Raw genomic sequence first — 24,588 nt, forward strand, 5'->3', positions numbered from 1 at the left:
TTGGATATAAAATTGTGTTTCATAACTTGTTTAACATGTATACTTGGAATCTAAGTAATCTAAGTAGGATTGAACTTTTTAATTCCTAAAAAAAAAAAAGCATTGACTTAGTATATGAATATTTAAGCAATTCGAATGTTTAGCAACTGCACCACAAAAGTCAGTTCAAGCGCAGACAAGCATAATAAGAGTGTGTGCATTATTTACTGACCTTTTAATTTCTGCTTAAGTTCAGTCTCTTTGAGGGCAATCGCAATGCGATTCTTTTATTTTGTATAATATGTATTCCAATGTGGAAACTATAAACAAAATTGTGTTCATATAATTCAAACTATGAAAAGTTTTTTTTAAAGATTTTATTTATTTATTTGAGAGAGAGAGAATGAGAGATAGAGAGCACAAGAGGGAAGAGGGTCAGAGGGAGAAGCAGACTCCCTGCTGAGCAGCGAGCCCGATGTGGGACTCGATCCCGGGACTCCAGGAGCATGGCCTGAGCCAAAGGCAGTTGCTTAACCAACTGAGCCACCCAGGCTCCCAAACTATGAAAAGTTTTTAAGTGTTTTTTCATTATATGTGAAATAAACAGAAGATGCACAATACTTGGGTGCCTGGGTGGCTGAGTCAGTTAAGCCACAGACTCTTGATTTCAGCTCAGGTCATGATCTCAGGGTCCTGGGATTGAGCCTGGCATCGGGCTCTGCGCTGAGTGGGGAGTCTGCCTGAGGATTCTCTCTCTCTCTTTCCCTCTGCCCCTCCCTCCACTTGTGGGCACCTTCTCTCTCTTTCTCTAAAATAAGTAAATAAATCTTATTTTTTTTTAAGATTTTATTTATGGGGGGCCTGGGTGGCTCAGTTGGTTAAGCGACTGCCTTCGGCTCAGGTCATGATCCTGGAGTCCCAGGATCGAGTCCCGCATCAGACTCCCTGCTCTGCTTCTCCCTCTGACCCTCCCCCCTCTCATGTGCTCTCTCTCTCTTTCTCATTCTCGCTCTCTCAAATGAATAAATAAATAAAATCTTTAAAAAAATAATAAAGATTTTATTTATTCATGAGAGACAGAGAGAGACAGAGTGAGGCAGAGGCAGAGGCAGAGGGAGAAGCAGGCTCCCCAAGGAGCAGGGAGCCTAATGCGGGACTCGATCCCAGGACCCCGGGATCATGTCCTGAGCTGAAGGCAGATACTTAACGACTGAGCCACCCAGGCGCCCTAAAATAAGTAAACAAATCTCAAAAAAAAAAAAAAAAGATGAACAACACCTAACAAAGCTATCCAAACATCAAATCTTATAATGCCATTTACAAATAATAATAATTTGGAGCATACTGTTCCATCTTTCTTCGTATGTGTTTAAGACATAATTAACATATAGTACTTCCCGTATCCTTATCATATCCCTGAGATGTAGGTTAGAAGACATTCTTAATATACTGAAGGACAGAATGTGAGCCTATAATGGAAAAAAAAATCCACATAAACCAGTAACAGGTAATCATACCAGCTCCACGAATTCATGTTGAATCTATCTTAAGGGAAATAGCAACATGATCAAGGTAAGTGGTGTGTTTGTGCTCTCTTAAAATTTACTTCAATTCTCTATTTTTGCGCATGTGCACATAAACTGTGACGTCTTTAGCAGGTGGGAATACAATGAAGTCTTCTATGAGCCCAAATGAGAGAAGAGAAATAGGAAAAATGATGGTTAATCAAAGGTTAAAAAGTGTGGGGCACCTGGGTGGCTCAGTCAGTTAAGCGTCCGACTCCTGATTCCGGCTCAGGTCATGATCTCAGGGTTGTGAGATCGAGCCCCCACACTGGGCTCCACACTGGGCATGGAGCCTGCTTGAGATTCTCTTTCTCTTCCTCTGCCCCTCCCCCATCTCTTAAAAAAAAGGTTATAAAGAATGACATTTTAATTTTTTTAAATTATAAATATGGCATACTTTAGGAAAGACCTTTTTGGGCAACATCTGTTTCTTCATCCAATGATGCTTAAATATGCTAAGTAATAATATAGATACATTAGTATTTAGTATATATATATTCGTGTTCTTTTCTGTCTGGCGGGGAAAGTCTAACTGAAGTCAAGAGGGCCCTGCATAATGGGAATCCACCAGACAAGGCACTCCAATGTAAACAGTTTCATTCTGACTCTTACTGAATCTCCGTTGGCCCGATGCAAAATTGTGTAGGTCCAGCAGCAGCAGCAACTACAAACAGTCTGCATCGAAATTTTGGTGCACTGGCCATTACTTTTCCTCTGAGGGATCACAGGAGGATTCACTGATGCAGTGGCACAGTTGCAAATTTCTCAGATTTCACTGAGCACATTTCTGGGCTTGTCACACTTAGCCCTGTGTTGACTGGCTCCCCACCTTGGCAGAGCAGGCAGGGCTCAATTCAGGGCAAAAGTGGCTTCTGATATGACACACACGGGCTTTACCGTATACTAAGCCACGAACTAGGACAAGAGAAGTTCTGTAATAGATGACGTGGAAGCTCTCAGATAGGCTGTGCTCACACGATGCCAACTTCCCTGACTCAAAGTGGAACCTGCAGTCATCAACCACTTATTTTGTTTATCTACAGATTTGCGAACCTCTACATCTTTACAGCATTTAGCTATTCTGTGTGAGCAAACCTACCTGATGATTGAATTTTTTTTTTTTTTTCATTTACTGTTTCCATTGGCCGTCCTGGAAGACTGCAAACGCAGTCACAGCCTAGAATATTCAGGTAAGTACCTCTCACAGGATCTATATTCTCATGTGAATCAAAAGTATTATTGCCAATCTGGAGCCATGCTCAGTCTGAAATCTGCAGACAATTATTCTTTATATGGGGACAATACTCTTTTCCTTTCTGTAAAGCAACTCTGGAAACTGACAGCAAAGCCAGAGCATTTTTTCTCATGAGCAATTCAATTTGAATGATTCATGGTCAACACATTCCCTTATATAAGCATGAATGAACAAATTCACATTGAAGAAAGCCTATTACTTTGTTATTTTTGAAATACTTTAACTTTTGTAGTATTCAAAAGTACTTCAAAATCAATACATACATACACACACAAATACACAAGTGCACAGAACTTGGGCCAATGCTTGTAAGAACAGTCACTTGGAGTGGATCTATATACATGCCCATTGTAACTAGAAATATACAACAGGAGGTTTATATACCAGTGACTGAATTGAAACAAAAGTCTGGCTATAATTCAACATTTAAATCCAAAAGCAATTTATCGAATGCCTGAATTCCAAACCAAAGTAGCTCAGTGAGTAAAATCCAATGTGAACTGTGCACACTTACACTTAACATAATTGCACATGCAATAATTACATTGTACCTAACTTGACAAAGAGTGGGTGTGTGCTTCCTGAATTCGTCACCTAAGAGAGAGAAAGGCAACACAGTTGAGGTAGCACCAATGTCAATTAATTCTGTGTATACTTTCATCCCTGCGTCCATGATTCTGTTGTGGTTTTCACCCATGTTGCTCCCACTTTTTCTTTCCTATTAAAAACATGCTCCTTGGAACTACATTTCTGGACTTGTATTTCCTATAAACTTGGATTTTTAAATTTTTCTTTTTATTTCCCCAACATGTCCTGAAGCCCATCATTTGCTGACCCTAAGGCCTCCACTGCTATCACCTGACTAGTTTTTCTTTGGTGGAAAATGGGTGGGAGACTTGGACAAGGCTTTTGGCAAATTGCACACCAGCTTCCATCTGTTTTCCAGCTGTTTCAACTGAGGCAAAAATCCCTCCTTTTTCTTCAACCTCCCATATCCTATGCCAAATGGTAGGTGTTGAGGGGGGAATCTGGAAACTGCCTTACTTTCTTCCCTACAACCACAAACAAAATGTCACCATCTGTACAGTATATTCCAAAGTAAAATATTACAATTGTTGTTTCTCGTCTCAGATACTTTAATGCACATGTGGGTGCACTCTCACACTCCCTCGCCGCTTGGAGGAAATGTTGACTTATGTGTTCAGGTAGAGTTGGCAGTCCCAGTTCCCTAACCTTTTGCTCCCTGGGACTATGCTAATGGAAGAAGTCTGCAATACTTCCGTGGAGGATAAAAATTGCCCTCCAAGGATCATTTCTGTCTAGCATTTAGAACTTCTCCACATGTGACTTTTTATTTCCCCTAGTGCAAGAGGATGCCAAAAGATAATAATGTTTTATTGAAGACAAGTAATGTAAGGGCTTGGTCTGTTCACTAGTGGCACAGAATGCTTTTTAGCAAAAGAGAAATATTAAAGTATGATTGAGTATATTTTTTGGCTACCCTGGGTAAGCTTATTAACTTGTTTAAATGAAGAACATAATTTACCTATGTCTGTAAAATATCAAAATGTAAAGGAATGACTCTATAGCTTAGACAACAATGAATATTTATTCCATATTCTGAAGGAAGAATGAATACTAAGCCAGTCTATTTTCGTCCTTTGCAACTTCTTGTATCAATGTTTTGTAATCTATTCAAAATGACAGATATTCTGTTATTATTAACAAAGCTGAATAGTTGGTATAGGAAGCTAATAATTATCTTTACGTGGAATAAGGATTATGGATGGAGGCAGGGAAATTTATAAATAATCCTATAGATGCTAGTATTTTCACATTTAAGTGGGAAATAGCCTACCTTATGGGAAATTTATCCAACCTGCTGCTCCAGCTTCTTAATGAGTAGGAATTTCAGCCTCTCCAGATTTTTTTTTCCAGAATAAACAACTTTCCCCCAGGGGTTCTTAAATCCTCTTGCCGATCCATGATCCACTCTCCAGATTTGAGAACCATAGCCATAGTGAGCTACTATTACTAATGAATAAGTCCATTACATATTGAGATGGTACAGGAAAAATGGGATTGAAAACCACTATACTCTATATAGAATAGGAATAGGCACTGAAAACATCTACTATTTCTTGCACCTTTGATGTGAAAAACATACAGTTACAATAATAGTTTCTCTTTACTTATAAAGCAAACCCAAATTTCAAAGGCCATTTTATAGTTTAGTAATAGTAACAGTAATGGTAATAGTTGTATTCAACATTCAAAAATCATTCTAGGGAGTTCCTTGCTCATTGCCTCTTTGATTATTAGTGAATCATTTATTTCAATTCCTTACTTTTTGTGCCCATCAATATATGAGTCCACTTTTACTTTACAGCCTCTTCTTAATGGAGTCCCTTTGTTCTTAAAGAATGACACATTAACAATTGATTTTAATTTCATTACCTTGCCCTTCTTATTCTTTTTTTTTTAAGATTTTATTTCTTTATTTGAGAGACAGAGAGTGTGTGAGGGGGCAAGCAGGGGGAGCAGCAGAGGGAGAGGGAGAAGCATGCTCCCTGCCAGGCAGGGAGCCCAATGTTGGGCTCTATCCCAGAACCCTTGGATCATGACCTAAAGCCGAAGGCAGCACTCAATCAACTGAGCCACCCAGGTGCCCCATTACCTTGCCCTTCTTCTTATTTATTTACTATGTAGTTCTTTCTGATAGTGAGAGGACGTCAACCTAATAGTTCTTCCTCTGTGCCATAAATGCAAAGTAAAATACACAAAGAACTAACAAATTTTGATGAAATTAATATTGTATAATTCCAAATATATTTAATAAAATAGTATTTTTGTTAAAAATTTAAAAAGAGACAAAGACACACAAAATGGGAACACAATACAACTTACTTGAGTCAAATTTAGCATAGTTTTAGTTCTCACTACCAAGTTCAAAGTATTTAACACAAACACAAAACCAGCATATGTCTTCTGGATAAATGTAAACTTCTTCAAACTTGCTACATACTTCTAGGATTAGAAACTGGTTACAGATGCCCAGAATTGACTTTAAGCCTCTTGCTACATCCCAGAGAGAAAACACAAACTACAGAAATACCATGACTATCTGTCTATCAAAAGAAGGCACGCGTACATGTTTGAACTGTGCCTGCTGGCAAAGGACTTCACAACAGTCACCATTTGCACCTCCAATGGTACCCCTAGTGAAGAGCTTTTGACATACAGCATTCCATTCCATTTTCCTGATCCTATTAGTTTAAAGAATGTACCCTTCCTCTGAGATCTCATCAAATGATCTTTGTTTCTTTCTTCCAGTGCTTACCACATTCTGTCACTATATATATTCTTTGTTTCCTCAACTAGGATATAAATGTTTGATGCATACTACTGTTCTCATCTATTCAGTAGTTGGAGGCAAACATAAAGATAATCCTGGCAATGACGTTTACATCCCAATACCTGCAGAAGCAATAGATAAGGGCATGAAGAGGATGCAGACTTGCACAGGCACTCCCACCCCCATCCACCTCCTATTCAGCTCTTAGATCAGGAAATGGCTTGGAGTTACATGGTGTTACTGTATCCTTGAGAGAATAAGGAGGGAAAGAAACTCTTTTTGGAAATTAGGGACAATAAGTAACTTGGCAGTGCCTGAAGAATGGTGACATTTCTAATTTACAGCTGTCAAAAGGGCAAAGGATTTTGATCTCTTATGATTTCAGAAAACACCATTACAGATTTTGCAGTGAGGCACCAAAAACCTCAGTATCAATTCTGCCAGCAGCTTCGTAAATTCCTTGGACATGTAAAAGGAGAGCTTCCATAAAGGTTTTTTGTTTTGTTTTGTTTTTCTTCTGGAAGACAAGCCTGCATCTTCTAAGAGTGTGAGGGCTTGCGTTTATGCCATGGTTCTGAGCCTTTTTTGTCAAGTCACCATAGTGACTCTCATATATTTTTATAGCAGTAACTCTTATGATGAATTATTGAGCTTGTTATTCATCTGCATGTCTGCTTTACTTCTCTGAACTCTAGACTCCAGCTAATTTAATATTTAAAAATGTGCTTTATTCATCTTCATATTCCCAATATTAAGCACCTAGCTCTGAATCTCTGCTGGAACTTTGATTTTCATGCTCTGGTTGTGGATTATGATTCCAGTGATAATCCTAAGGGGTTTTGTTCTGTTATCAGAATTTAAATAACCTTCAGCTTAAAAAAAGAGAAAGCATCTTCTCCCTCTCCCACTCCCCCCCACCCCGCTTGCATTCCCTCTCTCGCTGTACCTCTCTCTGTCAAATAAATAAATAAAATCTTTAAAAAAAAGGGGGGTACCTGGGTGGCTCAGTCATTAAGCATCTGCCTTCGGCTCAGGTCATGATCCCAGGATCCTGGGATCGAGCCCCGCATTGGGCTCCCTGCTCGGGAGGAAGCCTGCTTCTCCCTCTCCCACTCCCCCTGCTTGTGTTCCCTCTCTCACTGTGTCTCTCTCTGTCAAATAAATAAATAAAATCTTTAAAAAATAAAAATAAAAATAAAAAAAGAGAAAGCATCACAGCAATGTTGCTTTATATTAACTTTTCAAAGCACTTATACGCATCAATTAATAGCAGATGGGGACAAGGAATATTACTTACATTTTTATCTATAATGATATCTCTAAACATGTTTAGGTAGAAAAGCACCAAATCAGTGTCACTATTATAAAATTTAAAACCAAGGAGACTGGGGGCTCTAGGTGGCTCAGTCAGTTAAGTGTCTGACTCTTGGTTTTGGCCTCAGGGTCCTGAGATGGGGACCCACGCATAGGGATCTGCTGCTAGGCGGAGCCTGCTTAAGATTGTCTCTCTCTCTCTCCCTCCCCCTCTGCTCCTCACCTTCCCCAACCCCCTGCTGTTTGCTGTTTGTGCAGGTGCATGCATGCTCTCTCTCTAAAGTAAGTAAGTAAGTAAGTAAATAAATAAATAAATAAAAATATTTCAAAAAATGAGGAGACTAAATGTTATACAAGTGAAACAGACTGCACACAGATTATAATTACCACCCTTAGTGCTATTGATTGACATGCTGGACTGCATAATTCTTGTTACATTTATATTCAGTGAAATATGAACATATTCAAGATAAAATGGTGGTGATGGCTGGCCTGGGCATTGTAGAATGTTTAGGAGCATTCAGGTTTGTACTCACTAGATGCCTTAGCAACCCTCAAGCCCATTTTAGCATTGTCAACTACTATACCAGGACTCCCAGTTCAATTAAAATCCAGATATATAACAGAAACAAAAATCAAGACAAACAATGAATATATTTAGTATAAGTATATCCCAAATATTGCATGTAACATACTTATATTAAAACTATCAAAAGTTGGGCGCCTGGGTGGCTCAGTTGGTTAGGCAACAGTCTTCGGCTCAGGTCATGATCCTGGAGTCCCGGAATCGAGTCCCGCGTGGGGCTCCCTCCTCAGCAGGGAGTCTGCTTCTCCCTCTGACCCTCTTCCCTCTCATGCTCTCTCTCTACCATTCTCTCTCTCTCTCTCTAATAAATAAATAAAAATCTTAAAAAAAACTATTAAAAAAACTATCAAAAGTTGATCAGAAATTCAAATTGAAGTGGGCATGATGTATTTATATTGGCTAAATCCTGGCAATCCTGTCCCGGTTGTGGCATTCAAAAATGTTTCCAAATATTGCCAAAGTCTCCTAAGGGGAAAAATCTCTCCCAGTTGAGCCCCACTGCACACAGGTAATACTTGAGACAAGACATCATAACTCCAAGTTACACAACTCTCTCTGGGAGTGACCAGACTGATTCAGAAGTCAAGGGGAATTTCTTAGGTGTAAATAATACCTTCTTTACATTATGGCCAATCCTTGTCTCCTTCAAGCCACTGACTGGATTGTCTGATGATAAAAATTGCTCAACAGGTGTTTTTGTCAATGTTAATTTATCCAAATATATAACTGCAGAGTAAGTGTCTCTAACAACTTCAGAGAATTATCCAGACAAAACAGCAAAATGGTGCATATGAAATTGATACTTTTTTTGCCTTTTCCCTAAGCTATACTTTCAGAGATGTGTTAAGTGTCAACAGATTTCAGATGAGAGCATTATGTTTCTATAATACATCAAAGCACATAAGAGTTAATACTAATTTAATTATTCTATTAAATATATTATTTAATTAATAAGCCTGGAACATCTTGATATGCAAGGAATTTAGAATCTGAACGGTCTCTAAAAATCATCAATTTGTAAACCTACTCTATTTATAGATGAAAAAGTGAGACTCAGAGTGACTAAGGGGCTCACTGAAGGTCCCAAACTGTCATACAATGTTTCTGGCCTCCAGTGTCAGTTACAGAAACAGACATAAATACATTGTCAGAACTCTCTAAATACCCTTTACATCTTGCATGGTCTTTTCATAAGAACAAAGATTTGAGAAACACCACCATTTAACTGTGATACTGAGTATGGCTATGAAAGCTAAAATCCACACAGAATCTTTATTACCCAAGGTGCCAAATGCACAGATGTTAAAAGCACAGTCTCTGCCACTTGCTTATTCAATCACTAACCATCCCTTTTTCTCATCTTTAACACAGAATTAAAGTAAAATGGATTAAATTAAGTAAATCATTTGGCACAGTGCCTGCATATTGTGGGCACTCAATAATCAGTTGCAAGTTCTAGCCATTATTAAGGAAGGACCCTAACATTGCATCCCAGGATCTCAGTAATTGACAATGATAGACTGATAGAATCAGGTTTTAGAAGGATTTTTTTTTTAACTGTAGGAAAATTTCCTCTCTCTAAAATTGATAAATAAATCTTAAAAGGGGGGGCACCTGGGTGGCACAGCTGTTTAAGCATCTGACTCTTGGTTTCCATTCTGATGACGATCTCAGGGTTCTGAGATGGAGCTCCTAGTCAGGCTCCTCGCTGGGCAGAGTCCGCTTGGGTTTCTCTCTCCCTCTCCCTCTGCCCCTCCCACTCCCAGCTCTCTCTCTCTTTCTCAAATAAATAAATAATTCTTTAAACTGTAGGAAAATTTCATTCTGAAAATAGAACTAAATCTAAAACCTAAGAAATTTAGAATTTACACAGTAACTAGCAAACTTCTATTTTACACCAAAAATTAATGAATCCCTAAAAATATCTGTGTTACTTTTGATTAGTCTACAGATAAAATTAAGCTTAAGGTTTAATTATGATTTTCCAGTGAAACTGTTGAGGTGACAGTTTATACGTCCCATGGGAACAATGTGTGGATTTCTGGTTTCTCTGAAAGTTTTTATTTAAAAATTTGATAAAACTTAACTAAAACTGGCAATCCAATAAACTAGAGTCAGGTTGTGTGTGTGTGTGTGTGTGTGTGTGTGTGTGTGTGTGTGTGTGTGTGTGTGTGTGTGTATTTCTTCTCCTTTAAAGAATCCTGACAGCCATTTACATGGATTTAGATAGTTTAGGTAGGTAGGAGTCACGTTCTGTTTTGATGTTAGAGCATACAAAATGTTTAGCAAACACTATTAACTGGGTTAAAAAAAATCAGGTCAGCGTTATTTACCAAACAAATAAACATACTCTCTTAAATTCTGTGCACTTATTTGTTTGCTTGGAAATATTGTCTACTAATAATTTTCCTCACATAGAAAGGCTTGAGAAGTAAATCACTTAGTTATTTTTTAACCTCAGAAATAATCATATTAGAAGATTAATGGCAAATAATTTATAAATTTATTTTGCCTTAATTTCATAGTAGAAAAGAAATTACAAAGATAATAAATAAGATATTAAAGTAATAAAATAAAAACAATCATAAAATCCCAACCAAGCTGGGGTTCTGGCCCAGGAACCAAGCAGCAGTTAGCTTCCTTCTGAGTTAAATGCTTTGTGATCTATTTCTTTATTGCAGCTTTACCAGCAAGAAGGAAAACAGTCTCAGGATGACTCATCTGAATTAAAGGCAATTTGTGATTATTTTTATAAGGGGATTTTCCCAACTGGAAGAAGTGTGAGCATTTAGAACTTACATTTAGGGAACATTACTTAAATCCCCTCCACAAATAAAATTCTGTTCACACTGACTAGGAAACACTTGCTTTCTATTAAATAGAGGAACAAATAAATAATCAGTTCTCTGTGACTAAATCAACTACTTGTGTGATTTGATAATTTCCCTAAATAATAAAGACTACCCTAAATAATAAAGATGTAAATATGTTTGAGCATAATATGAAAATGACAAACACGTGCTGATGGATCTCAAAATGTACTCTTTCTCCTCATCATTATTACTAATACTTACATACATTTTGAGTTGGGAAAAACTGCAATGAAATTTACTTGGAAAAAATCTGAAACATGAGATCTGAGTACAGGGATCAAATGATAACTGAGAAGGATTTTTGACCATAAAATGTTAAGGACCACTGGCCTGTGCCATAAAGAATGTGCAAGCAAAGGTGGCTGGTGGCAGAGACTGTGAAGCCCAAATGGTTCCAAGAGTCTAATAGATTATGAATAACAGAGGAAAAGATGGGGTCTCCATTTAGTTCATAAATATTATTCTGAGAGATGGAGGAAGAGGTTGAGGTCAGAGAGACTGATTCTAGAGTTCCCTTTCTTGGACAAAGGAAGGTATGAATGATACTCGAGTCCGGAATCTGTCTATAGAGAAAGGCGTATTAGGAACTGACAATATTGTTGAACTGTGAGGCTCAATAATTGTCATTTACACACCAGTTTATGCTATAATCCATCTTTGAACCGGGTATCTATGGCCTATACTCTACACTGAGAGTGTGGTGTGATATATATATATATATATACATGAGTAATTTACTGTGTCACGTGCTATCAAATGAATCAACTCAACATAACACCTATCCTAAAGTAGCTTACAATCAAGGTGGGAATAAAAGCTGCTAAAGATAAATCCACAAATAATTATAAGTAGCTATTTAGGGTGTAACATCACCACAGCTGTTTATTAAAATTTAGTGTTTGGGGATGTATAACCTGTGTTTTTGTCAGACTATTTTGTGGGAAATACCTGAATAATATCGCTATTACTACATTTCTTGAGGTGACGGGCAATTGTAGAAAGATACACGTATATATATTTGCATATGTAACAGATTCTAACCATCTACCCATGAAGCCTTCCTTTAATCCCACATATGGTATGAAACATTCTATAAAGTCTTAAGAATTGCTATACAGGAAACTTCTAAAAGACATTTTTGAAAGTCTTACATGCAATTATACATTTGATATAGAAACTCAAGAACTTAAGCGCATTATCTGTGCATCCATAATATTTGAATGTACACTAGGAAGATAACTTCTACTGAAGTCTAAAATATAAAAATTATCATAGTATCTTTTATATTATACTATGTGTAAAAAAAAACCTCTACACCTATTTCTAATCTCTACCAAGACAGTATACAAATGGTATGGAATTAGGTTATTGAGAGAGTGAAGATTTCATCTAGGTTTGGCAGACAATTCATGGCTTGTAATTTTACATCAAATTGAGGCACTCCACCAAAACTCACAACTTAATGATTTTTTTCACATGTCATAGATCACAGCCTATAGCTTTTGAAATGTTTCAAAAGCTTCGGAGGGGAAGACGAACCGTGAGAGACTATGGACTCCGAGAAACAAACTGAGGGTTCTAGAGGGGAAGGGGGGGATGGGTTAGCCCAGTGATGGGTATTAAAGAGGGCATGTTTTGCATGGAGCACTGGGTGTTATATGCAAACAATGAATCATGGAACACATCAAAAACTAATGATGTAACGTATGGTGATTAACATAACATAATAAAAATAAATAAATAAATAGATAAATTATCATTTTATTATTTTAAAAAAAACTTATGAGGTTTAGATATTAAGTAGCATTTAGTATTCCACTACACCGTGGAAGGAAAGGGGCTTGAAGTATCAACATTTTTGTAGTATGTAATACCTGGGAGTTAACACCTGTGTTGTGCAGAAGACATGTACAGTTTGCTCCTAAAATGTAATTTTCCAACACACACACACACGGGCGCATGCACACATGCACACACACACACACACACACGCACACAGATAGCATATCCTCTGCTTATCTTATAATAATTTTCAATCAGTGGAAAAGATCTTAGTACACATTTTTTAAAGTTTTGCATTGACTAAACAGAATTGTGATTACAACTAAAGCTGTATAAGTTTACAACTTTACATACTGCTTAAAACTTTTACATATCTGGAAGGCAAGAATGACTTGGGGGGTGGGGAAAGTAGCAGGAGCTTTGAAGCCAGCCAACCTGAGCTGGAAATCCACTGTTGCTACTTACTGTGTGGTCTTCTGAGCCTGTATTCTGAAATTCAGATACCCCATTTACAGAATCCACATGGGATTGTTATGAAGAGGAAAATTAGGGAATTTAAAGTGTGTATATCTAAGACGTAGAACCAATGCAGTAATATATAGCTATTATTAATAATATTATTAAACTAAAAACGTATCATGAATCAGACTTAATTAACTGAAATTTTTACTAAATCACGTTTATTAGACTTTTTAATTTTATATGAATCACTTAACTGTCATTTCACACCTAGCCTTTAGTGAAATACATCTTGATGTGTTTTGTAAAAAATGAAATTGATTTTAAAAAGGAGCTGATTGTATTTTTTTAGCTCTTTCTACCAATACATATTTTAAAAGACCCAGCTGTGCTCATAATTTCTTTGGCCAATCAGCAAGATTTAATTATGTTTCCTTTAAAAAAAATGGGTTTTGCAAGTCTGTATGATTTTATTGATTTTATTTCTTTCATGTTTTCTTTTTACCGCTTTGCTACTAAAAAGTGGAGTCAAAATTAAAGTATATATTTTTTTCTGAGTATAATCAAATGGCACTATCTTTTATTTTCAAAGTAAGCCAAATAAAAAGTGTATGTTTGTATGTATGTAAGTATATATACATATATATTTATAATTGAAACATTTAAAATATTTCATTTTCTTCAATCACCATTGGTCACATACGCATGTAGTCAAATTCATGCACATTTCTGGTATGTATTAAAACATCTGTAGATTTTTAAATTTTCAATCACTTGTGCAATATTTGACTCCTCTTTTTGAATGATTTGGAATGAATCACACACAGTTGTGTACTGGTAGGAAGGGAAAAATGCCCTAGTTTTTACAAGTTGCCACTTTCCATGATGTAAATATTCCCACCTTAGTGAATTTCAAGCCACTAAGGTGATGTCAACTGGTTCTCAAACTTCCCGAAAATTTTAACAATTCGCTCCCAAGAGTCCCTACTTCAATGGCCCCAGCAGAGCAGTAACACCTTACTATGTCACAAACTAAATTCTGGTATTCAGAAACTATCGCGCCTGGGTGGCTCAGATGGTTGAGCGTCTGCCTTCGGCTCGGGTCATGGTCCCGGGGTCCTGGGATCGAGTCCCGCATCGGGCTCCCTGCTCAGTGGGGAGCCTACTTCTCCCTCTGCCTCTCTCTCTCTCTCTCTCTCTGACTCTCATGAATATATAAATAAAACATTAGAAAAAGAAACTATCATAAATTCATGAATAACAATGTCTACAGTAATAAAGTCTTAGAAATGAAAGAACGATCAATCAGGCTAATAGTGTATGCTTAGCTAATTTGGAAATGATATCAAGGACTAGACAATAGTATTTACAGCAGTATTCTAAAGTCCATCTACAAAACTAACAATTTTCTATGATTCATTAATAACCCTTATTGTTGTGTTGATCTGATAATTAATTCACCAAAATGGGTAAATCACAAAGGCTATGCTCATGCCATTGTTGGCAAAGAAAGGCTAGGAGTTGCTTTAAATAAGTGATGAAGATTTATTTTTATTTTATGCAACACAGAGTAAACCACCGCCAATCATAGATTATTGGGGTATCCAGCAATAATCACCACATCTAAGTGTTTTGTTATTTAAATGAAATACTAACTGTGCCAAACCTAAAGCATAGTATAAAATGCATCAAGAAGAAAGGGACCACCCTTCAATATCCAAATACTGGAAACTAAAAGTATAGATGTGGTCTCATACCAGTGAAAAGAAACTCCAAACTTCCCACAACTGTAGTAATATTTTCCTTTTAAGATGGAAATTGGACTTATTTTCTCTTGAAAATTTTTCTACATTGAAATTACTTAAGGCACTTACGACTTAAAACAAAGAAAAATGTAAAAAATTGTTTGGAAAAAGACAAGAGAGTACCTGAATTGTCAGGACTGTCAGGAAAGAAAAAAACATTTCTCAGATGGTCTCTGGACTATCATGCTATTTTAAGTACCACACAAAGTAAGTAAAAAATGCAAAGCACCTGGTCTCTAGGAAGAAGCTGGCTTATAATTAGTAAACAGAAGGAAAATTACACAGAAACGGACATAAACCTTGAATTCTGAGGAATGTGTATGAGTAGTTTGGTGTCACACGCATTTAAGGGTGTGCATGTGTGTATGGACGTGTGGCAGGAATAAAAGGGAAGGTTTCCTATTTTTAAGCTTACATTGAATTACATCAGGGAATCTTCTATAATGGGTACTTACTATGAAACACTAGAAATGAAAAAGAATGTGTTTATAATTAAGCTCCATGTTAGAAGCCCCACAATAAATGTTAATTAATCTATACTGAAACACTAAGCTTTCTGGGGATAGCTGTGGAAATGAAACAGGCGTGGCATAAAACCTCAGGGCTAGTCTCTATTTGTGACCTAACAGTTGTAATCCATTTATTCTCAGTTTACTGCCAGCCTCACAGATTTCTTAAACAGACAAGTGAGATAATACACATAAAAGGGCCTCATAAACTTCCCCATAAATAAATAGTTTTACCAGAGATAAAGTTTCTAAAGCATGTTGAGATATGTTTTCATGATATAATTGCATTTTTTTTCTCTCTCCAGACCTTGGAGGAAGTGACATTGGCTTTCTATTACCATCTCTCTCACATACCTACACATTTACCTCTTTCCACTCTGAACATACCATTTCTCAACTGAAGAACCAACTATCTTTGCAACATAGGAAAGTTTTGAACTTCAGTTTGATAAAGTATATGAAAATTGCACAGAAACGGACATAAACCTTGTATTCTGAGGAATGTGTATGAGTAGTTTGGTGTCACACGCATTTAAGGGTGTGCATGTGTGTATGTACGTGTGGCAGGAATAAAAGGGAAGGTAAAATCCATGCTATTAAAGATCTTGGGCTACTAGAAATACTGTATTTAAGTGATTATGTTTTAAATGCTTATTATATTACAAAGAGATCTCCATCACGCACTTAGCTGGCTATCAAGCAATGTCTTATTAAAAGTACTCGGTGGAACTTGAGAAGGTTTTCATAATGAAAAGAGAAAGCTTTATAATTCCTAATTATATTTAATCACCAATTTGAGAAGAGCTCTAGTATTTTTCACTTAAATAAATCACACTGACATAAAATTAATATCCAAAGTATGAAAGAATAATGATTTAGTGAATCCATGGTAACCTTTCCTAAGATAATAACTGATTTAAATAAGTGTTTTCTCTTTATTGCTAGCTCATTATCCTCAAAGTACTATATATATATAGAATGTTGTTTGTACGTCAAAATGTATTTGCCACACTAAATGCAATTTAGCCACATATTCTGTGTTTATATACATGTGGATACACACCAAGAAACAAGTATAACAAATATGTTATATGTTAAACAAGCCATACCTAAAGCTTATACTTTACCTAACATTTATAAATAAGACTCAAATATGGGAAAAATTCCTTAATTTGGGTCTTTCAACAGTTCTGTTAAGAAGAAAGTTTTTAATTAAGGTCTTTCCTGATTGTGATTATGCTCTAAAAATATCAGTTGAGGTTTCTGTTGAGAAGAAGAAATCATCATGCAATTCCCACAAACCTATGATACTTAAACATGCATATAATGAATGTTGGAAGAACACTGTCAATGCTCATTTTAACCAATAATCCAGGTTTGCCTCATGAGCCCACCATAACATTATCTCAGTAAGGTCTCTGTGCTTCTCACATTAAAATGGTAAGACATTTCCAGACATATGGCTCAAAGATATGTTTTAGTAAATTTATAGCTAAGTTCAACAAGCACTAAGATTTTGCTTGTTATGCAAAAGTCTACTTTGATGGCTTGATTTCTTTGTCTTCTCATATTACACCACTTCCTTTCCTTAGTAATTGTATGCATTAACATAGCAAAATCTCAAGGATCACGATCTAGGTTCTAAAATGTAAAGACAGGAAGCTCAATTTTACGGAACATGAAACTAAAGCTGCTGTGAATAGTTATTATATACTAGTGGCAATTCCACAAAACGGAAACTTTATAATTGTTTCTAATAGCCAACAACAACAAATCACAAAAAGTTTATTATTCTACGTTTCCTTAAATTGCTAGAACATAATCTCTCATTTTAAAAGATAATCATTTAACAAAACAATAAGATATTTAAAAGTTAATTAACTTCGCCTTTTCTAGGATTACCATGTATGCATTAGCTCACCTTCTTACAAAGATATCACTTCAGAACTCTAGTTTACTTTTAAACTCCTCAATTTACAAACCCTGTTGTGGAGAGCTCCTAAGACAAACTCGGATAATGGAAACATCATAATCTCAAAAGAATTTCCTTTATTCACTCATTGAAGTGGGAAAATCTGGTCTTCAAAATGCTAAATATTAACATGTTGACCCTATCAGGCTAGTGATATTCCCACAGCATTCAAATTCATCCTTATGACATGTGTTTTTTAAAATACATTAATACACATTGGGAAACTAATATATCAAGAATAAGCAAGCTTTGTCTTTTTTATATTTAAAAAGTCTTAAAGATTTAATGCCATATTGGCTTCTTTGATTTATTATTATTAGCAGTATGAATAATAAATGTTTACAGATAAAGCATAGCTACCTTAAAAGACTTTATTAGCATTATTTCACTGAAAAACAAGACAATTTTCAACATTTAATCATGATATAGGACAATGCCTTCTTTTTCTTGAAAAATATAGCTACACATAAGAAAATGATTTTATGCTGTTGTGGATGAAGGAAAAAAAAAAACAGGAAAGTGAGGATCACATCACACGGTAAATAAATGACAGATTTCTTTTGGAAGTCTGAACACGGCTCTCTCGTTGGAAGCTGTATAATCACTGCTGGGGTACAGAGGAAAGGACAGCAAGCCAGAGAAGGGGATCTGGGTCCTTTATTGTTACCATTACAGTCTTACATAAAACTGTCTCCACATTCCATAAAAATGCCATGGTACTTCAGGAAAAATACAGACCTGAGACAATAGTTTATTTTGGCTGGAACTGAAGTTCCAGAACTGAAGAGTTACTGCCAGAAATAGGAACCAGCTTTGAGAAAAATTTAACTGACCTAGGATGCAGCGAAAGTGCTGCAGCATTAATACCCTAGTGCTTGGAGATCTGAATCAAGGGTCCTTTGTTAAGAACCTTGCAACATAATTAATCATCCAGAGGAAGTAAAGAGCTTTGAGGTTGGAGTCTAGTTACCCAGGGAATTCCCTTTTCCTCTGGCACCCACTTGCCAGCACAGCTATAAAATAGGAGCAGAAATGTCTCACTCTGTAAATGATTAATATAGCTGATTTACATGAAATTAAGTTGTCCACTGGCTAAACCACAGTTGACCTGGGCTCCAGGGAGGCCCTCCCACAACTCCCTGGATAACCAAAGCAAGTCACCGTCTCTGGACTGCCCCACCTCTGCTCTCCTTACTCTTCCCTCTCAAAATGGGGAATTCTCCAAGGGCTGTGCTTCTGTAACGAATTTCCATAACTGAACTGTTCACAATTTTCAAGGTGTCAATTACCATATGAATTCCACTCCACAAATATTTATTGAATACGTACAAACATATCGGTAAGTAATATGTAACTTCATTAAGGAGCTTATAAAAATTGAGTGTGTGTGTGTGTGTGTGTGTGTGTGTGTGTGTGTGCGTGTGTGCGCGTGCGCACATGCGTGTGTTCGTGTTTGGTGTAGATATCAGAGATTTTTTTCAAATCTCAAAGATAGCTCACATCAAAGAACAGCTTAGTGCCAGAAGAGAGATACAAACACCTATGGATAATCAAAGAAGGATAAAAAAATTACATGAAATTGAGGGATCATTAAAAGTTTCATGAACAGATTACATTTATGATGGTTCTGAAAGAAAAGGCAAAGCTTCTACAGTGGGAGAGAGCTTTAGAGGGCTTTCCAGGTGACAGGGAAATTAAGGTTAGAGATGGAGTAATGGGTACAGAAAACAGTTAATACCAGTTGTAGTAAGTACAGATGGAAGAGATGATTGGGATCATCCCAGAAAGATAGGCTGAAGCCATGTGGTGCCTTGAAAGATAGACTGAGGGAATTGATATGTTTTTGGGCAGAAAAAACTGTTCTCGGTGCAGGGCTCTAGTTTAGCAGAGAGCGTGATATCCTATAGAAAGTAAAACAGAAGACCTTCAAATTTAGACACCACCACAGAGATTAAAGGGTGGGATGGACCTGTATATTTTGCAAAACAATTCATCCCTAACCTCTGGAAATTTGTAACCAGATTAGCCTAAAGCTAAAGATCAAAGATTTTGAAAATCAACAACAAAGAAGGGGTGGAGAGCTCTCACCAGCCCCACCCTTCCAACTGCCTACTGGGCATTCCCACGTGGTTGTCCTGCCAGTCCCTATGAGGCAATCCATTTTGAGTTAAATTCTGTCCCCAAACTAAACTAACTTCCTTTTCCAACCTATCAGTGGTACAAGTTAATCTTAAAGGATTTTGATTCTTTCTACTTGTCTCCATCCCCCACAACTTGTAGTCACAATGTTCTGTGTCATTTTCCTTTGAGATAGGAAACAACACCTCAGTCAGGTTCAGCATCTTGTGCTAAGATTGCTACAATAATCGCTTAGCCCAATCCACACTTGTTTGCCTGCTTTCTAGGTACTTCTGAAATTGCTCTCACGCTGCTTTTTTAAAAGTATGTTCCTATTGTATCAAGGAAGGTATGGTATGTCCAAATGATGCTGGTCTCATTACTGTATCTCAAGAATATCTCAAACCGGGCACCTGGGTGGCTCAGTTGTTACCTTCCGCTCAAGTCATGATCCCAGAGTCCTGGAATCGAGCCCTGCATCGGGCTCCCTGCTCGGCGGGAAGCCTGCTTCTCCCTCTCCCACTCCCCCTGCTTGTGTTCCCTCAAAGTGCTAGAAACAAGGATGTGGGGAAAGATGGGAGAGGAGGCCAGGGCAAGCCCATAAGAGCCTTTGATTTCCATGCCGAGTGTTTTCTCTTGATAATAGGAAGCCACCGATGGTTTTATTTATTTTATTTATTTTTTTAGTTTAAATTCAAGTTAGTTAGCATATAGTGCATTATTAGTTTCAGGGGTAGAATTTTGTGATTCATCAGTTGCATATTACACCTGTCACTGACGGTTTTAAAACAGGGAGGAAAAGATTGATTGTGAATGCCTAATTTTGATATCTGTCAATAAAGTATGATACATGCTGCCTCCCTACTGCTATGAAAATCTTCATGCTCCTATCCAGAGCAGTTAAAGGCAGAGATCATTTAATATAGCATCACCAGTAACAGTGCATGGTAGACACTGAACAAAAACCAATCAATTAATTCGAGCCCCGCATCGGGCTCCCTGCTCGGCGGGAAGCCTGCTTCTCCCTCTCCCACTCCCCCTGCTTGTGTTCCTTCTCTCGCTGGGTCTCTCTCTGTCAAATAACTAAATAAATCTTTTAAAAAAAAAAAGAATATCTCAAACCAATTCCATCTCCTGCAAATGCGATTATTCATAAAATGTTTACGAGTGCTTCCTATGTGCCAAAACTGTGCAGGGTACTGAGGGGACACAAAGAGAAGTAAGAAATTATATCTGCCCTTGAGGAGCACATAGCATTGAAGAGGGATGGAGAAGGGGGGGAAGGAGAAGAGGGAGAAGGAGAGGAGGAGATAGAGACAAAACAAATCAAACAACAAACAAACCCACGGATTCCAGTTACTCTCTTCCTTGTACTTTTCTGTACTTAGAAATTTTGAAATACGAAATAAAATAGACTGGAAAAAAAATAAGACAATACAATGAAGGAGGTGCTAATAGAGCAGAGGGATTTCCACTGTGGTTTAAGAAAAGAAGCGAAGCACTCAATCTGCCTGAGTTTAGTTATGAAGAAATCCCACAGAAGGCAAATGCAAGCCAGAATTTGGACATGTAGAAGAGTTTTCCTAAAAGAGAAACTGGGAATTGCATTAAGATCAAAGTGAACAGTGGACTTGACAGAGCACCTGGAATATATAGGAAAATTAAGTACCTCAAAGTGCTAGAAACAAGAATGTGGGGAAAGATGGGAGAAGAGACCAGGACAAGCCCATGAGAGCCTTTGATTTCCATGCCGAGTGTTTTCTCTTGATAATACAGAGCCACTCATGGTTTATTTATCTTATTATTATTATTTTTTTTAGTTTAAATTCAAGTTAGTTAGCATATAGTGCATTCAGGGGTAGAATTTAGTGATTCATCAGTTACGTATCACACCAGCCACTGACGGTTTTAAAACAGGGAGTAAAAGATTGATTTTGAATGCCTAATTTTCATATCTATCAATAAAGTATGATACATGCCCCCTCGCTACTGCTATGAAAATCTTCATGCTCCTATCCAGAGCAGTTAAAGGCAGGGATCATTTAATATAGCATCACCAGTAACAGTGCATGGCAGGCATTGAACAAAAACCAATCAATTCTAGCATAATCTTGATGGTAAAGATGATAAGCTATTGTCTCTGGTGAAGTTGCAATGGAATATCATTCTAATCACTAAAAAAAAAGGGGGGGAATTCTTTAAGAATATATTATTTCTACAGTGTTCTTAACGTTGGTATAATAATAATGGCTAATCCCTACGTAGTGCTTATTATGTGCCAGGCTGTACTGTAAGCACTTACATTTAATGACTCAAGTAATCTTCCATTTCAGGAATAAGGAAACTGAGACACAGAGGGATTCAGTACCAGAGGCAAGGTCACATGGCCTGCAAGGCACAGAACTAGCTGGCTTTAATCCTGAGGAATCTTCAATCAAAGTCTGAGCTCTTAATCATTGCACAGGACAATCTCGTCCAAGTACTCCATTTTGAACCCAAAGCAAAAGACATCCTACTGAAAGAAATACAAAATAAGGAGAAAAGACCACTACGGCTTGTAACTTCCCTTGTACTAATGGCTTGTACCTTTCCCAATCTAAAAACTCTAAAGTCATAAGTGATTTTAAAATTCTCAAGGCCTTTAATGACATAGGTAACCACATCATTAATAGACGTACATGATTACTTTGTAATTTTACTCCCCCAACATACAACCAGCGGACATTAGCAAGTATATCTTAGGAAGAAGGAAATATCTAGAACCCATCCAAGGATTAACTCATCTTCTTCTGAGCCCTACACTCTACCAACAAGGGATTGAAACAGCTTGCAAAATACCATCTTTGATAGTATTATTGAATATTATTTTGATATTCAATATTGAATATAATGGTAGGGTAATAGGTGTCAACTGCTTTGAACCTATGGGCATCAGAGCAAAAAATTCATTTTTCTTTTGACTCTTCTGAAAATTTGTTTCAAGTGCAGTTATGTTTTTTTTTTAATTTTTATTGTTATGTTTATCACCATATATTACATCATTAGTTTTTGGTGCAGTGTTCCATGATTCATTGTTTGTTCATAACACCAGTGCTCCATGCAGAACGTGCCCTCCTCAATACCCATTACCAGGCTAACCCATCCCCCTACCCCCCTCCCCTCTAGAACCCTCAGTTTGTTTTTCAGAGTCCATCACCTCTCATGGTTCGTCTCCCCCTCTGACATACTCCCCTTTTCTTCCTCTCCTGTTATCTTCTTCTTTTTCTTTTTTCTTAAAATATGTTGCGTTATTTGTTTCAGAAGTACAGAACTGTGATTCAACAGTCTTGCACAATTCACAGCGCTCACCGTAGCACATACCCTCCCCAATGTCTATCACCCAGCCACCCCATCCCTCCCACCCCCAACCACTCCAGTAACACTCAGTTTGTTTCCTGAGATTAAGAATTCCTCATATCAGTGAGGTCATGTGATACATGTCTTTCTCTGATTGACTTATTTCACTCAGCATAACACCCTCCAGTTTCATCCACGTCGTTGCAAATGGCAAGATCTCATTCCTTTTGATGGCTGCATAATATTCCATTGTGTATATATACCACATCTTCTTTATCCATTCATCTGTCGATGGGCATCTTGGCTCTTTTATTATTCTGCTCAAAAGAAACGATGTTAGGTGAATAGGCGAACTAGCTGCAAGTAGGATATTCTTAGGATGTCTCTTTAGAACCCTGTCACAAAGTGTAAAACTACTATGTAATTAATCATGCTTCGTGAATACTCTCATTTAATTATTTTACAATATTTTGAACAAGATATATATGACATAAAAGCATGGAACATGTGTTGTGACATCTTTTTTTTTCTGCATTTTTTTTGTTAAATTTTTTATTGCTATGTTAATCACCATACATTACATCATTAGTTTTTGGTGCAGTGTTCCATGATTCATTGTTTGTGCATACACCCAGTGCTCCATGCAGAACGTGCCCTCTTTAATACCCATCACCAGGCTAACCCATCCCCCCACCCCCTCCCCTCTAGAACCCTCAGTTTGTTTTTCAGAGTCCATCGTCTCTCATGGTTCGTCTCCCCCTCCGATTCCCACCCTTCATTCTTCCCCTCCTGTTATCTTCTTTTTTTTTTCTTAACATATGTTGCATTATTTGTTTCAGAGGTACAGAACTGTGATTCAACAGTCTTGCACAATTCACAGCACTCACCATAGCACATACCCTCCCCAATGTCTATCACCCAGCCACCCCATCCCTCCCACCCCCCACCACTCCAGCAACCCTCAGTTTGTTTCCTGAGATTAAGAATTCCTCATATCAGTGAGGTCATATGATACATGTCTTTCTCTGATTGACTTATTTCACTCAGCATAACACCCTCCAGTTCCATCCACATAGTTGCAAATGGCAAGATCTCATTCCTTTTGATGGCTGTATAATATTCCATTTATACATACCACTTCTTCTTTATCCATTCATCTGTGGATGGACATCTTGGCTCTTTCCACAGTTTGGCTATTGTGGACATTGCTGCTATAAACATCGGGGTGCACGCACCCCCTCGGATCCCTACATTTGTATCTTTGGGGTAAATACCCAGTAGTGCAATTGCTGGATCGTATGGTAGCTCTATTTTCAACTGTTTGAGGAACCTCCATACTGTTTTCCAGAGGGGTTGCACCAGCTTGCATTCCCACAAACAGTGTAGGAAGGTTCCCCTTTCTCCGCATCCCCACCGACATCTCTAGTTTCCTGACTTGTTAATTTTAGCCATTCTGACTGGTGTGAGGTGGTATCTCATTGAGGTTTTGATTTGGATTTCCCTGATGCCGAGCGATGTTGAGCACTTTTCCATGTGTCCGTTGGCCATTTGGATGTCTTCTTTGGAAAAATGTCCGTTCATGTCTTCTGCCCATTTCTTGATTGGATTATTTGTTCTTTGGGTGTTGAGTGATAAGTTCTTTATGGATTTTGGATACTAGTCCTTTATCTGATATGTCAT

The 24,588-nt window shown here is 37.4% G+C and overlaps 1 protein-coding gene across 1 annotated transcript in view; it reads right to left on the reverse strand.

The window, feature by feature from the left end:
* The window catches only part of MEOX2 (mesenchyme homeobox 2), a 69,829-nt gene that overhangs the window by 15,701 nt on the left and 29,540 nt on the right, over window positions 1–24,588 (reverse strand). The gene's annotated exons all lie outside the window — the stretch shown is intronic.

This window comes from Eumetopias jubatus, unplaced genomic scaffold (assembly GCF_037043125.1).
Source record: "Eumetopias jubatus isolate StellerSeaLion01/CBP00866 unplaced genomic scaffold, mEumJub1_p1.0 scaffold_14, whole genome shotgun sequence".
Taxonomy (NCBI): Eukaryota; Metazoa; Chordata; class Mammalia; order Carnivora; family Otariidae; genus Eumetopias; species Eumetopias jubatus.